The sequence below is a fragment of the Echinops telfairi genome, unplaced genomic scaffold, assembly GCF_000313985.2.
Source record: "Echinops telfairi isolate 266 unplaced genomic scaffold, ASM31398v2 ScPeMD7_42;HRSCAF=159, whole genome shotgun sequence".
Classification (NCBI taxonomy): domain Eukaryota; kingdom Metazoa; phylum Chordata; class Mammalia; order Afrosoricida; family Tenrecidae; genus Echinops; species Echinops telfairi.
This window is the reverse complement of record NW_022103940.1, coordinates 3,818,776-3,835,274: the sequence shown is the minus strand read 5'-3', so window position 1 is coordinate 3,835,274 and position 16,499 is coordinate 3,818,776. Positions and strand designations below refer to the sequence as shown.

At 38.3% G+C, this 16,499-nt stretch overlaps 1 pseudogene; it reads left to right on the top strand.

Moving 5' to 3' along the window:
- Positions 1 to 7,901: 7,901 nt before the first annotated feature.
- Positions 7,902 to 9,032, top strand: LOC115867890 (annotated as a pseudogene).
- The last annotated feature ends 7,467 nt before the right edge of the window (positions 9,033 to 16,499 follow it).

Below are 16,499 nucleotides of genomic sequence, written 5' to 3'. Positions count from 1 at the left end.
ATTTACCAGGTTGGCACAATAATCCTAACTATATCAGATGGTCTCTTTGGGCTTCTTGTAATAATGTTCTGTAGTTTACCTCATACAGATATTTGGGGTTTTTTGTTAGGAACGTCCCCAGATATCTCAATTTACTCTTGGCTATTGTGAAGGGTACTGCATTCTTGATCTCCTTTTCTGTGATCTCATCCAATGTATATAGCAATCCAATTGACTTCTGTTTGTGATCTTATATCCTGCCATATGCCTACCATATGCCTCTATCACTTCCAGCACTCCTGTTGTAGTGCTTTGGGGCTTTTCAATATATAGAATCATCTGTAAATTATGATAGTTTCACTTCTCCTTTTGCCAGATGAATATTTTTTTATTTCCTTCCATTGCCTTATGTTATTAGCTAGGACCTCCAGTGTGATATTGAAGAGTGGGGACAAGGGGCATTCTTGTGTGGTCCCTTTTTTCTATTGAATTGTTTTCATCTTTTCTCCATTGATTATAACACTGGCTGTTGGTTTTTCATATATAGCTTGTATATATTGAGCTTATTTCCTTCCAATCCTATCTTCTTGGGTGTCTTAATTAGGAATCAGTGTTGAATATTGTCAAATGCTTTTTCTGCACCTATTGATACTATAATGTGTTTCTTGTCTTTTTATTGTCAATGTGATGGATAATGTTAATGGATTTACAGATGTTGACACATTCCTACATTCCACGTTTGAATCCACTAGGTCATAATGAATTGTTCGTTTTATATACATTTGTTGTGTTATATTGGCCAAAATTTTGTTAAGGATATTTACATTGATGTTCATTAGAGATATCTGTCTGTAGTTCTCTATTCTTGTGGGACCCTTGCTCAATATTTGTATCAGGTTTATACCAGCTTCATAGAATGTGTTTGTAAGTTTGCCAACCTTTTCTGTGTGCTTGAAGAGCTAGTGTAAAATTGGTGTTAGCTCTTCCCGGAATGGTTGGTAGAATTCTTCTGTGAAGGCATCTGGGACGGGAAAATTTTTAGTTGGTAGTTCTTTGATAACCTCATCTATTTCTTATTTTGCTGTGATTCTCTTGAGGTTCTTGACATCTATATGGGATAATCTGGGGAGGGATTGTTTATCTATGTATTTGTCCATGTCTTCCAAGTTGTTTTATTCATTGGAGTACAGATCTTCGTAGTACTTGATTATTGATCATTCAATTTCATTAGAGTCCGTTGTAATTTACCCTCTTTCATCCCTCATCCTGGATATTGCTGTCTGCTCCTTCCTATCTTTGGTTGGGTTTGCCAATATATGGTCGATTCTTTTAATCCTTTCAAAGAACCAACTTTTTACTTTGTTGATTTTTACATTATTTTCTTGTTTCCCCACTTGTTTATCTCCACCCTGATTTTTATTATTTCCTTTCTATTGGTATTAGAGGGATTATTCTGTTGACTCTGTTCTAATTCCTAGAAATTTTGTGATAGAGAGACCACAATTCTCTATTCCCTATTCATATGTTCATTTATCAGTATGACAAGGCACCAGCTTACTGATGGAAAGTGAAGAAGCTTACTGATGAAGATGGAAGACTACAGCTTTTAGCATGGATTATAGCTCAGCAACAACAAAAATCCTCACAATTGGACCAATAAGCAACCTCATGATAAATGGAGAAAATACTGACAAGATTAAGGATTTCATTTTACTTTTATCCAGAGTCAATGCCCATAGAAGCAGCAGTCAAGAAATCAAGCTATGTATTGTAGCTGGCAAATCTGCTGCAAAACATCTCCTTAAAGTTTTAAAAAATAAAGCTGCTATCAAACATCCTCTGAAAACTGCCTTTACTGCATCCCATAGGTTTTGGTACATTTTATTCTCATTTTCATTAGTTTCTAAAAACTTCCTAATTTCACCTATATTTTGGTCTAGTACCCACTCCTTTTGAAAAAGAAAGTTGTTCATCCTCCAAGTATTTACCCTTTAAAAAAAATCTTTCTTTTATTGATTTCCAGCTTTATGGCATAGTGGAAAAAGAAGGAAGTCTGAGTGATCTCTATATGTTTGAATTTACTCAGCCTTGGCTTGTGTCCCAGCATGTGGTCTAGTTTTGAATATGTGTCATGTGCACTTGAAAAGAATGTGAATTTTTGGTATTTAGTTGGAGAGCTCTAGATATGTCTGTCAGGTTGAGTTGCCTAACTCTAGAAATTAGTTTTGTAGCCTTCTTGTTGAGCTTCTTACCTCCTGATCTATCTTTTTCAGAGAGCGCTGCATTGAAGTCAACTACTATGATTGTTGAATGTGATTTATTTTTTCATTATTTGAAGGATTTGAAAGACAAATTTTGTGGGACTATCATTGGGCACATGTATATTTATTATGCTCATTGGCTCTTGATTCACTGATCCTTGATAGGGTTCATGCTATCTCTTGTTATGACCTGCACCTTGAGATCAATTTTGTCAGACATTAGGATTGCAGCTCCTGCTTTTTTAAAATTGCCAATTGATTGGTATATTTTTCACCAGCCTTTGGTTCTCAATTTATTTTTGTCTGCGAGCTTAAAATGTGGCTTTTTCAAACAACAGATTGTTGAGTTTTGTTTCTCTATCCAGTTTGCTGGCCTTTGTATTTAATGGATAGATCCAGACCATTGATATTCAGAGTAATTACACCCATCTGGATTCTTTGTTGTCATATTGTACATTTTATGTTAGGTATTTTCCTCCCTCCCTCCTAAGAAGTGTGTTTTGTATGTGTGGGTTGGTGGGTGGGAAGGGGTATTCATTCTTGGCTTCTTTTCACAATTAGGTGAATGTAATTGGGGGTTGTTTTGATGTGTTGACTTCTGGATAGTGTTGTGCTATGTGGTGGTCTCATGTTTGTGCTCTATAAAAGATGGTCTTCTGTACAAAGTGAGTTGGAAAGAATTTTTTTGTACTGCTTGGTTTCTTTTAACATATTCTCTGAATTTTTCCTTGTCTGGGAAAATTCTTACCTCTACATCTATTTTTGATGCATAATTTGGCTGGATAGAGGATTCTTGGGTTGCTGTTATTCTCTTTTAACTTTCAAATATGTACTCCACTCTCTCCTCTTCATTATATCTGCTCATAAGTCTGAGCATATTCTTATCTGAGTACTCATAGATGACTGCCTTTTTTTCTCTAGCTGCTCTTATAATTTTCTCCTTTTCCTCAATGTTGGATAATATGACTACTATACACCTTGATGAATTCTTCCTGGGGTTCAGGCTAATTGGTGTCCTTTGTGCTTCCTGAATGATTGCTGGATTCTCATTCATTAAATTGGGGAAGTTTTCCTCCAGGAATTGCCTCACTAATTTTGCTGTAGTCTTGTTGTGATACCCAAATTATTTGAATGTTGTACCTCTTTATAGCATCACTCATTGTTCTCAGGTTTTCATCACCTTCTTTGATTATCCTGTTTGGTTGCCTTTCCTGTTAATTGAAAACTGCTTGACTATTTTTGTGATTACTGATATGATTCTCTACTTCTTCTAGTCTGCTGGTGAGGCCTCTTACCTTGTTCCTTGATTCTGTTGCCTCCTACCTTAACTCTCGCATTTCCTTTTGGTATGTGGATATCTTCTCTACTACTTCATAATTTTTCTGTATTGATTCCCTCATATGATAAACAGCATTCTGAAGATTTCTTTCTGTGCCTGTTCAACATTTGTTTTATCTATGTATATTTTTAGGTTCAGGTCCTCCACCAACATTGCAATTTGTTTCTCTTGCTTTCTTCTAGAGGTTGCTGTTCTAGGTTGTTGTCTGCATGCCATTTTGGTGGAACTTGGCTCTGTTTTCCCAGGAATTGAGGAGCCTTGAGTTATCTCTCTAGGAGGCTAGTAAGAATGATTCTATGGACTACCTGTGTTGAGGGATCAGGCTGCTTCTCTATATCACTAGGATTTTGCTCTATTGATAGACAGCTGGGGTTACTGATTTGAAGGACAGATCTGGTAGCCCTATCAGACAGCATGGCAGGAGAGTTGCAGGCACCTAGGGTCGTGCTGTGCAGGCTGACTGCAGGAGAAGCTGTGGCAGCATGGGGGCCTGTGGTGGTGGGAAGCCACAGATAGCTGGCAGTGGCTGCTGGTGGTAGACAAGTTAAAAGACCATGAAATGGCTGGCTGAGGTTCTCATGCAGGGTTTGTCTGTGGTGAAAAGAGTCATGAGTTTACAGTGGGCAGTGGTTGACTATGGTGAGAACCATGGCACCTGCCCACTGTTCACCAGAGCTCCACATTACAAACAGGTTGGGGGGGGGTGTTAATGTGTCAGATTAGTGCCATAGAGGAGGTCAACCCCCGGGTTGGAGCAGACCTCTGGGGTGCAGCGAGACTTAATTGTATGTCCCAGATCCCCCAAGAGCATAAACCACTCTAGCCTTGGTGGCATAGTGGTTATACATTGAGCTGCTAAACTAAGGCCAGTAGTTCAAAACCACCAGCTGCTCTAAGGGAGAAAGAGGAGGCTTTCTACTCCTGTAAAGAGTTACAGGCTCAGAAATCCACAGGAACCATTCTACCCTGCCCTATAGATAGAACAGACTGGTAACAGTGAGTTTGATTTTTGAGAGTTTATTTGTATTTTTCTTAGTTATGTTTCTTGTTTGCTTTCATTTATCTTCCCTTCTTCAAGATTTTCTTGAAGAGTTTATGCAGTTCAAATAAGGAGCCCTGGTTGTGTAGTGGATCAGCATTGGACTGCAATCCACATAGTCAGAAGTTCAAAACTACCAGAAGCTCCACAGAAGAAAGACTGGGATTTCCATTCCTCTAAGCAGTTGTAGCCGCAGAACACCATGGGGGTTCGTTATGAGTCAGTACTGACTCGATGGCTCTGAGTTTAATGTTTTGGAGTTTATGCAGATCAAAATATTTCAACAAGAGTAAAACAAGAGCCCATAGATTGGGAAAAAATATATTTAAAAATGACACAATAGACAAGGGACTGCTTACTACAATCTACAGTATTATTCAACACTTCAATAAGAAAAAAAACAAACAATCCAATTAAAAGGTGAACAAAATACATGAGTATATAATTCATAAGGGACAAGATTGTTAGGAAATTATCACAATTACTAGCTATCCTGAAAGTGAAAATCAAAACAAAGGTGAGATACCACCTTTTACACAAAATGATAGCCAAATTTAAACAAACAAACAAAACCCCCCAAAGAGCAACAAATACTGGAGAGGTATAGAAAGATTTGAACTCTTATACAATGGTGGTAGTACTGTAAATATGTACAACCATTGTGGAAAGTGCCAAGGCAATACCTAACACAACTGGAAATAGAAATCACAAATAACCCAAGAATTGCTGGAACTATACCCCAAATAAATAAGAGAGACAGAACACGAACAGACATATGTGTTCCCATCTTCATTGCTGCACAGTTCACTATAGCAATATGTTGGACATAACCCAAATGCCCATAAGTAAAAGAATGGATAAAGAAACTCTGGTACATACACACAATGGAATAATATGCATCCCTATAAAACAGTAATGGAACCATGAATCACCTCATGATATGGATGGACCTAGAAACCATTACGCTGAGTGAAGTTAATCAATTACAAAAGGACAAACATTGTATGAGTCCACCACTATAAGGACAAACACCAAGAGGCTTCTGCTCTCAGGTCATGTAATGTTCTAATCTGGTCTCCCAAGCAGAGTAGTAGAGAGCTTGTCTAGCTCCCATTAACTATATACCGACCCACTTTATATGTACATCTTAATACCACTTCAACACAGGAGAGCTCACCCCAACTGGTTCAATTTTTAAAGATGAGGCTAAGATAATTCAGTTGCTGTTATACAATATTGTGCTAAGTTCTCCCTGAATCAATCGACACTCCTGTCAGAGTGGTAAGGAAAACTTACTGGAAATTCCAGTCAAGGTGGGAGGATTGGGACATGTATGTCTCAGAGAAGGAAATTATATTTCCCTTGGTCAGTAAACTGGGAAAAGTGGCCTCTCATTTGGAAATATATTGCATATATATGTCTGTAATACTTTTATAGAATCCAACAGTTTTGACCTTGTTTAAGACCAGACCATAATGACCCTTACAGTGTGCTTTAAGTTCTTTACTTTTGAGGTGTACAGCATCTTTATAGACCAAATCTGAATGAATCAATGTGGAAACTCCACGAAGTGAACTGAGCATTGCCGCAAACTCACCTGTACCAGATATAAGGAACCTACATACACCCATGGACTGAAAAGTAAAAAGCCATAGTGTGAGAAGATGGAGCTGACTACTATACCAAGGTTATGCAATTAAAAGTCATTGGACATTGATTTATACCTCTTGCTTTGAGACTAACAAATGAATAGTGATTGAAGAGTATCATATATTTACTATTTGAATGCCCTCCTTGTGTCAATCTGTTAGGCATGTTCTGTCTTCTTAAATGAATTATTGAAAATTTTGCCCTGTCACCAACCTCTATTGTTTGTGTTAATAGTGTGCAGTCACTTAAGGCTTTTGTGTTAGGCTGAGTTGACTAGAGAAACACATTCCATGACATTCATATTTATGTAAGAAAGAGCTCTATATCAAGAAGTAATTGTCTATCAGAAAAACATCCCAGCCCAGTCCAGCTCAAATCCATAAGTCTGAAACTAGTCCATAAGGTCCTCTTCAGAATCATGCAGCCACAATGATACAGAATGCAGGAAGATCATAAGCTTGTGGGTGAAAAGTCTTGTGGATCCAATGGTGATAGACGTATCTCCAGGGCTCTGGCAGGTCTCAGACTGGATTTATGAGGGTGAAGGCAGTGATAGGGGGAGTTTCCCAGGATCCCCTTTATGAGAGGCTGACACCCACAAAGAGGTACCATCAGACTGTGACCTGATTTATAGGCTAGACTACAACCCTACACTTTTATATCACCAAGTTGACATGAAATTATGTAGCTAATGCAACTTTAATCTGTACAAGTCAACAATTCATATATTATGATCTGAAGGCAGTTTATTTATACTTGTATAATTTCCTTTCCTCAAAAGTCTTTTAAATTCTATACCATTTACTGAATCAATGTCACTATCAATAGAATTAACTTATGCCCCAGGGGGTTGATTTATAATGTTCTTCATCATAAAGTGATAATGATGTCACTAAAGTGAACCTAAGATATATATAAACCATAGATGTAAGAATCACTTTTAGCCTCACACTTAATTCTAGCCACAACTTACCAAATAGTTCTTATGACATAGAGCCCTGCTTTATGCTTACTCTCATGAAGTGATCACTGAGGATATTGGTGTTAGAGTAAAATGTTGAATTATAATATCTGCAGTCTTAAAGGTTTGGTTTGTCTTTTCAAAAAGCAGCTTTCTAAATGAGGTGTCATTAGTTCACATTAAAAAAAAATACACAAACCTGTGTGATCCAAGGATTGTAAATAATAAAATCTAAATCTTGAGGAGGGAACAGTTTCAGAACTTAAATTGTAAACAGCCAGTTTTCAGAATGTTATGGATTACAATGGAAGCCATATCTAGTGGCAAGGTCTCCACATGGATTAAACCAGTGAATCTCCTCTGACTGTAGTCAGGAGCTATGAGTAGACTTGTTATCAGATATCATTGTAAGGTTGACTATGGCAGATATTGTTAAGTTAAAATGCAATACTTCATCATTTGATCTCCTTTCTGACCCATTGAAAGTTGCTTCAGTTTTTAATAATTTCAGCTTTCCTTTTATTACCTGTTTTTCTATATTTTGTTTAGTCATTGTTATTAAGGGTTTTGTTTGTTTGCTTCTTGTTTGTGTGTTCTTTAATTTTTTATATATGATATCCAAGATACCTAGATCTATAGGGATAGAAACTGTCTGGATAATTGCCTAGGGATATGGTTGGGTAGGATAGGGCACAATAGGGAGCAAACAAAATTGAGTATGAGAAGTAATTGTTTTAAAATTGATTGTGCTGGTGATTGCACAAATCTTCTCAATAAGACTTAGCAATTAAATTGTATATTATATAATGTATATTACAATAAAATTATTAAAAAAATAACCAAGGGTGGCAGGCAGGAGTAAATGAAGAATCAGTGTAGGTGCAGCAGAAAAAGGGGCCACCTCCCCAACATAGACTAGGGAAGTGTTGCAGCTGCTCAGGGCTTCAAAGGTGATGGGGCCCTGGGAGAATGACCTTCAGCTTGTCTTTTAGGAAAGGAGTATCACTCAGAGAATTGTCCACTCAGAATGACTTTGGTGACTAGATCAGAGGCGGTTGCAGCCACCAGAAAGGACCTTAGTCCAGGTCCCTTCATCTGCCGCCCCCCCCCCCATGAACAATCTGCCCATTATTAAACAGGAGGAAATCCTGGAGGCCAGCATGAATAAAAGTTGTGAATGAGTGGAAATCACTGCCTCTTTTTCACCAGGGCACCACAGTGGTCAGCATATTCATCATTGTTGACGTAGCAAAAAATAAATGGTTAGGTGCACACCTGATTTCCAGTTTCCAATTTTCTGTTCAGAAACTGAAGACTTCCCTAAGGGACACTGAGGGCTTTGGTTTAGAAAGTTTTAGAGCCGAAGCATCTTCATTTTCTGAAGAATTGAAACATTTTACAGACAAACTGGAAAGTGATGGAACTCTACAAAAAATGCTTAGAAAAGTCAAAAGAAAAAAAAATTAGATTTCTGCCTGGAAACATCAGTGGCTGAGATGAAAGGATATGTAGCATTTTTTCCCCAGAACATCATACTTGGCATTAACTATTGGTGCATTACCAGAGGAAGGCTGAAGAGATTGTGTCCAGAAAGTCAACTGAAGACAAAATTATTGAAGTAGAACCTACAATATATTTGGGGTCTTCGCAGAATGTTCTGAATATAACACCAGGCTACCAGAAAATCTTACAGAATCAGGATAAGGTCTTTGATTATATGGAGTGACGGATGAACTTCAAGGACCATTGAAACAGCTACACAACTTTATGGACGAAAATGCCCAGTTCCCCCAGAAGGTGTGAGTAAAGCTTTGGAAAGACGCATGCAAAATTAGATTCCTCACTGGCTTGTAATCTGTTCAAGCTTCAGCTGTAAGATTAGCCTACCACACATTGACCTGGATTTTGCCAGTGACCTTGCAGTGATTTTTTATCGAGAGGCACTCTAGGTGAAATGAAAAAGCATGTCCATTCAGATACCTGGCCACCTACGCTGGTATCTCTGACTGACAATCGTACACTCTTGCCTTTCATTCTTATATAAGAGCACAGAATTGATGCGTTCCAAAATAGCATTATTACCCTTAAAGTTAGTTTCCACGAAAGCCTAGCTGGGCACCATCTGCTTTCTTTACTATATTTTGCTGTAGCATCATTATCTTCTATGATCTCTTCGTGAAGAAAAAACTTTATTTTTAGATCTATAAAGTGAGGATGGTGAGGCTTTGTCTCAGATATTTTTGGCATGTTATCAGGAAATACCTGTACTTGGTTGTACTTGGTGAAGTAAAGAAGTAAAGAAGGTTGTACTTGGTGAAGCAAAGTATGATAAAAAAAGAAGTAGATAGTGAGTGAGATGGGTTGACACAGTGACTAAAACAATTAATTCAAACAGAGCAAGAACTGTGATGATGGAAAAGGACTCGGTGGCACTTAACAACAGCCAAGAATAAAATAAATTTTACTATCATATTATTTCCAATTATATTGCTTTTAAAACTTATTTAAAAGTTTGTAAAGCAATATAAATTACAATTCAGTTAAAGTTTTAAGTGTCATTTGCAAAATCAGAATGTTCAACCACTTAGCAGATAAGAATAAGAGAAAAAATGGCTATACAGGAATAAAGCTCATGGCCTACCACAACCACAAATCAACTCGATGCAAAATTTCTGCCCTCAACTATGCAAGGCACATAAAAAGTCCATCGTACTATTTATAGTTTTTTGTAGAATTCTTTGTATACCTATTTAAATGATCTATAAAGGCTGAAAATAGCCTTACCGAATTCTGGAATGGAAGAATACATAATATGATGAGCTTTCTAGGTACATTGCATTGTTGACAGTGGAAATTTTGTGTTAAGTTGTCTTGTAGTTATGATAAGCCGAGTGAATGAATGCCATAGTTGTATTTCTACACAGTCATTCTTTGATTCCTACCATGGTGGTACAGTGAATTAAGGATTTGTGCTAGTAACTACATGGTTAGTGTTTCAAAACTACTAGTGGCTTCAGAGAACAATGAGACCATCTGCAATTGTAAATATTTATACTCCTATAAACCCTCAGGAACAGTTGTATCCTGTCTTTTAGGGTAAGTGTGAGTCAGAATTTATTCAATGGCAATGTGTGTTTCAATAGTCTAGCAAATCCAATATTTAAATAAATTGGAAATTCAATGATTAATTTCCCAGAGTATAATATATTTTCAAAATGAATTACCTACAATAACACTTAAATATTTTTTACCAGATTCTAACCAAATGAAAGTCAAAAGGTAAATCTTTAATACGTTAGTGAAAATAGAAAATACTTTAAGAAATTTATACTATGAGGTAATTCAGATCCATCTATTTTCTTTAATGGTACATTGTTTTTAAGCCAAAAAAGTACTCATAAATAAAAAATTATGACTTAATTTATCTTTGATGCATTCATTGTATTTTATTTAAAATGAAAATGTAGTTATAAGAATAAAAAGTATTAGAGGTGAGAAAATAGAAAAGAAGGAACAAACAGAATTGGGATGGATAAGGTTTCAATAAAGATATCATAATGTGGCATTTCATGTCCTATTGGGAATTCAACAAGTTTTGCATGGTCAAATTCCATTAATAAGCTGGTCTTCTTCCAAGGATATATGTGTCCCTCTCATCTGCCACGGTGCCCTCAGTGTAAGAAAACCTCACCTCACCTACTCAATCATAGCAACATATTTCTAATTACATTCTCCTTGCTGATTAAAGCATAAAACTGGCTAACATAAATCGAGATCTCTAAATACAGTTCTATTAATCATAAATAGAAAAAGTCAAAGGAGAAAAGGCATAATCTGTAACTAAACAATCTTTAAAATGATATATTAATAGTTCAAATTTGATATGCTGCAACACATCCTTACAGCTAAAATATGTATTTGTGGTAGTTGCATAATCTTTTGTCAATTTGAGATTTACGAGTGCAGGGGTGGAGTTTAGCCTGTCAATCAGGTCACAGCCTGATGACGTTCATTTGGAGATACGAAGGAGATAAATAGGTGGAGAGAGGCAGGACACACGTGGATTCCCTGGGAGACATTATGGACCATGAGCCACAGGGAGCTATGCTGATGGCACCCAGAGCCCTGCGAGCTGGAGGAGCCACATGGAGACCCCTACCAGCATTGAGATGCTTCTACTGCCACTGGATCCACAAAACTTTCCACCCATTGGCTTGTAATCTTCCTGCATTCGGCATTATTGCATGGCTACATGAGTCTAAAGAGGAATTTATAGACTAGTATTGGATATACGGGCTAATATTAGATTTATGGACTTGATCTGGACTGGGATGGGATGTTTTCTCAATATTCAATTGCTCTTGTATATAAAGCTCTTTCTTAGACACATATGAATCTCCCTGGATTTGTTTCTCTAATCTACTCAGACTAATGCTATATTCTAAGTAAGGAATCCATGTATTCTATTTATTTTAAATAAGTAACACTTTGTTGATAGTAGTATTTGTAGTTTAATAAATAAATTTCCGTAGTGCTGTATGATCCTAAACTACTTACTAGTGAATAGTTTTCAATCTGCTTTAGTTACTATATATTGAAGGTATACAGTTCAATTCCATCAATAATAGTTACTTAATAGCAAGTGGGTTTCATGCATGAAAAGAAACAAGTGAAAGAAGTGTGGCATAGGACCTCTGTGGATATATCACAATCTAAGGAGTTAGGATTATATAATTGGTAAAACTATTCTTTTGAAATGTCCCTACAGCAATCCTTTGCACCCCTTTTAGAATCACCCCTGCAGGAACAGTGAATTATTTAATGTGGCTCTTCTAGCCAAAGTCTCTGTACCTCCCACCAAATGATCTTTTCTTGCATGGGTCTGGGTTGGGGGGAAACATTAATAGAATTCAACTATTGCTGTGGTTAAGTGCCAACGAGTTCGTTCTGACTCTTAGCCACCTGAAACATGACAGAAGGAAACACTGCCTAATTCTGGCCATCTTCACAATTGGTCCTATACTTAAGCCCATTGTAGCAGCCATATTATCAATCCATCTCTTTGAAGGCCTTCCTTTCCTTCTCTGCACCTATGCTTAATCTAACATGATGTCCATCTCCTAAGACAGTTCTATCCTGAAAACATGGCCAAAGTACTTAAGATCAAGCCTTGGCATCCTTGCTTCTAAGGACAAATCGGCTCGTCCCTTAAGCAGTCCATGGTACTTTCAATATTCTACAGCACCACAGTTCAAATGCATATTTTTCCAGTCTTCCATATACAATGTTCCACTTTAAAATGTGTAAGAGGCAATTAAAAATACCATGGGTTGGGTTAGGGCCTCCTTAGGCCTCAAAGTCACATCCTTGCTTTTCAATACCCTAAAAAGTGTTTGTGCAACAGACGCACATAATGCAACACAGCTTTTGATCTTTTTATGGCTGCTTCCATGAGCATTCATTATGGATGCAAGCAAGATAAAATCTTTGATGACTTCAACCTTTTATCCATTTATCATGATGTTACCTATTGGTAAAAACAAAACACATTGCCATTGAGTTCATGGAAACTCATAGAAATCCTAATGATCCTGTGACTTTCTGAGACTGTAATTGTTTATGGGAGTAGAAAGCCCCATCACCTCCTGATGAGGGGCTGATGCTTTTGAATTGCTGACCTTTGGGATTGAAGCCCAATGAATAACCATTATGTCACCAGGGCTGCTCTGGGTCCAGTTGTGAGAATTTTGGTTTTCTTTACAATCTTTGGTCTTCATCAGCAAGTGCCTCAAATCTTGCTTGCTTTCAGAAAGCAAGGTTGTGTCATCTGCATATCACAGATTTTTAATAAGCTTTCCTCCAATCCTGATATCACAGTCTTCTTCATATAAGCTAACTTCTCTGATTATTTGCTCAGCATTCAGATTCAGTGAGTATGCTGAGAGTGTATAACCCCGATACACATCTTTCCTGATTTAAAACCACATAGTATTCACTTGTTCTTTTCTTATAACTGCCTTTTGATCTAAGTGCAACTTCTACATGAACACAACAAAATGTTCTGGAATTGCCTTCTTTTCAAGGTTTTCCATAGTTTATGTTCCACACAGTTAAATGCCTTGACAGTCATTAAAACACAAATAAACAGTTTCTGATATACTCGTAGAGCCAAGATCCATCTGACATCAACAATGATATCCCCAGTTCCACACCCTCTTCGGAATCTAGCAGTTTTCTGTTAATGTACAGCTGAAAACATTGTTGCAGCAAAATTTCTCTATATTTTGAGCATGCTGTTGTGTCACATTTCTTTGGAATAGGAACAAATATGGATCTCTTCCAGGCTGTTGGCCAAGTAGCTGTCTTCCAAATTTCCTGGCATGGAAGAGTTAGTGCTTTCAGTGCTTCCTTAGTCTGTGGAAACATTTCAATTAGTATTCCATTAATTCCTGGAACCTTGTTCTTCGCCAATGCCTTCGGTGCAACTTGAACATCTTCCTTCAGCACCATTGGTTTTTGTTTATATGCTACCTCCTGAAATGGTGGGATATCAACTAGTTCTTTCTCTCTCTCTCTCTTTTGTAATCAATTTATTGGGGGCTCTTACAACTCCTGTTACAAACCATACATCAATTGCATCCGACATATTCGTACATATATGTCATTGTTTTTTAATAGACACTTACTTTCCATTGAGTCCTTGGTATCAGCTCCTCATATTTACCCTCTCTATCCCCACCCCACGAACCCTCTTGGCCTCTTGATAGATTGTAAATTATTTTCAAATTTCACACCAATTGCTGTCTCCCTTCCCCTCTGGTTTCTGTTATTCTCCCCCCTAGAGGGTATGTGTGGTTGTGTGCCATTCGTTGTGATCTGTGCCCCTTCCCTCCCCACCTCTCCCCCCCTTCCTCCTACCCTTTTGATATCTCTATTCCCATCCCTGTCCCTGGGTTCCATGTGTTGTGAGTTTTATGACTTGCCTATACCTATGTACATGCTCCCGTCTAGTCTGACCCCTGCTAGCAGGTGAGATGCTTACACGCTCACTGATTCGGCTTTCCTCCTGCAGTTGGAGTCATAGTGTGTGTTTTGTGAGATGGAGGAAGACTTTGTGAGTTGGTGTCAGACATTTGGGTTAATGTTTGACTTGTTGGCTTGGGCAGCATTGGGTTGGGATGGTTTCTTGATGTGCAATTAACCTTTATATAAAACTCTCTCTTATACGTGAGTTTCTGTGGATTTGTTTCTCTAAAGTGCCCATACTAACACAGATGTTGTCAAATGCTTATTCTGTATCTATGGATATTATCATGTGGTTCTTATACTTTTTCTTATCAATGTGGTATATAATATTAACTGATTTTCGGATGTTAAACTATCCCTGCATCCCTGGAATGAAACCAACCTGGTCATGGTGGATGATATGTTTTATATACTATTGTATTCTATTGGCCAATATTTTGTTAAGGGTTTGTGAATCCATGTTCATTAGAGATATCGCTCTGTAGTTCTCTATACCCGTGTGGTCTTTGCCCTGTTTGAGTGTCAAAGTAATGCTGGTTTCATACACGGGTTTGGGAGTTTGCCATCCTTTTCTATGGTCTGGAATACTTTGTGGAGGATTGGTGTCAACTCTTCCTATGGGTTTGTTGAGGCTCTTGACCTTTGTCTGAGATAATTTAGGGAAGGACTATTTTTACAATTATTTATCCATGTCTTCCACATTTTTGAATTCATTCAAAATACAGTCCTTCATAGTACTTTGTGATTAACTTTTTAATCTCATTGTGATCTGTTGTAATTACCCCTGTTTCATCCCTCATCCTAGCTATTGATTTTTGCTCCTTACTTTCCTTGCTTAGGTTGACCAGCAGTCTGCCAATTCTGTTGATCCTTTCATAGAACCAGCTTTTTGCTGCATTAATCTTTTGCATCATTCTCTTGTCTTCCCACTAGTTTAACTCTGTCCTGATTTTTATATTTCTTTTCCTTTGCTATTGGCAAGGTTGTTCTGTTGACTCTTTTCTAGTTGTTGGAAGTTTTCTGATAACTTATCACTCATAAGCATCTCTTATTTTTTCATATATGCATTTTTAGTAGTTTTATTAGGAGCTTATACTACTCCTATCACAATCCATACATATATCAACTGTGCAAAGCACATTTGTACATTTACTGCCCTCATCACTCTCAAAACACTTGCTCTCCACTTAAGCCCCCAGCCTTCAGGCCCTCATCTTTTCCCTTCCCTCCTCCCCCATGAGCCCTTGACAACCCACACATTTTTATCTCGTCATATCTTCCCAATCTGGTATCTGCCCTCACCCACCTCTCCGCTGTCTGTCCCCCAGGGAGGAGGCCACATGCAGATCCCTGCAATCAGCTCCCTCCCTCCAACCCACTCTCACTCCACCCTCCCAGCATCGCCACTCATACCACTGGTCCCAAAGGGATTATCCGACTTGGACTCCCTGTGTTTCCAGTTCCCATCTGTACCAGTGTACATCCTCTGGTCTAGCCAGACCTGCAAGGTAGAATTTGGATTATGACACTGGGGGGGTGGGGGGGTGGGAGGAAGCATTTAGGAACAGAGGAAAGTTGTATTTTTCATCGTTGCTGCATCGCACCCCGACTGGCTCATCTCCTCCCTGAGACCCCTTTGCTAGGAGATCTACAGCGACCTACAAATGGGCCTTGGGTCTCCACTCCGCAATATCCCCCTCATTCACTATGGTAAGATTTTTTTTGTTCTGATGATGCCCTACACCTGATCCCCTCAACACCCTGTGATCACACAGGCTGGTGCGCTTCTTCCATGTGGGCTTTGTCACTTCTGAGCCAGATGGCCGCCTGTCCACATTCAAGCCTTCAAGACCCCATATGCTATACCCTTCAATAGCCGGGCACCATCAGCTTTCCTCGCCACATCTGCCTACGCACCCATTTGTCTTCAGCGATTGTATTATGGAAGTGTGCACACAATGATGTGTTTTTTGTTCTCTGATACCTGATAACTGATCCCTTTGGCACCTCGTGATCACACAGGCTGGTGTGTTCTTCCATGTGGGCTTTGTTGCTTCTCAGCTAGATGGTCGCTTGTTTACCTTCAAGCTTTTAAGACCCCAGACGTTATATCCTTTGATAGCAGGGCACCATCAGCTTTCTTCATCACATTTGCATATTCACCTGCTTTTTCTTCAGCGGTGGTATTGGGAAGGTGAGCATCATAGAATGCCAATTTAATAGAAGAAAGTATTCTTGCATTGA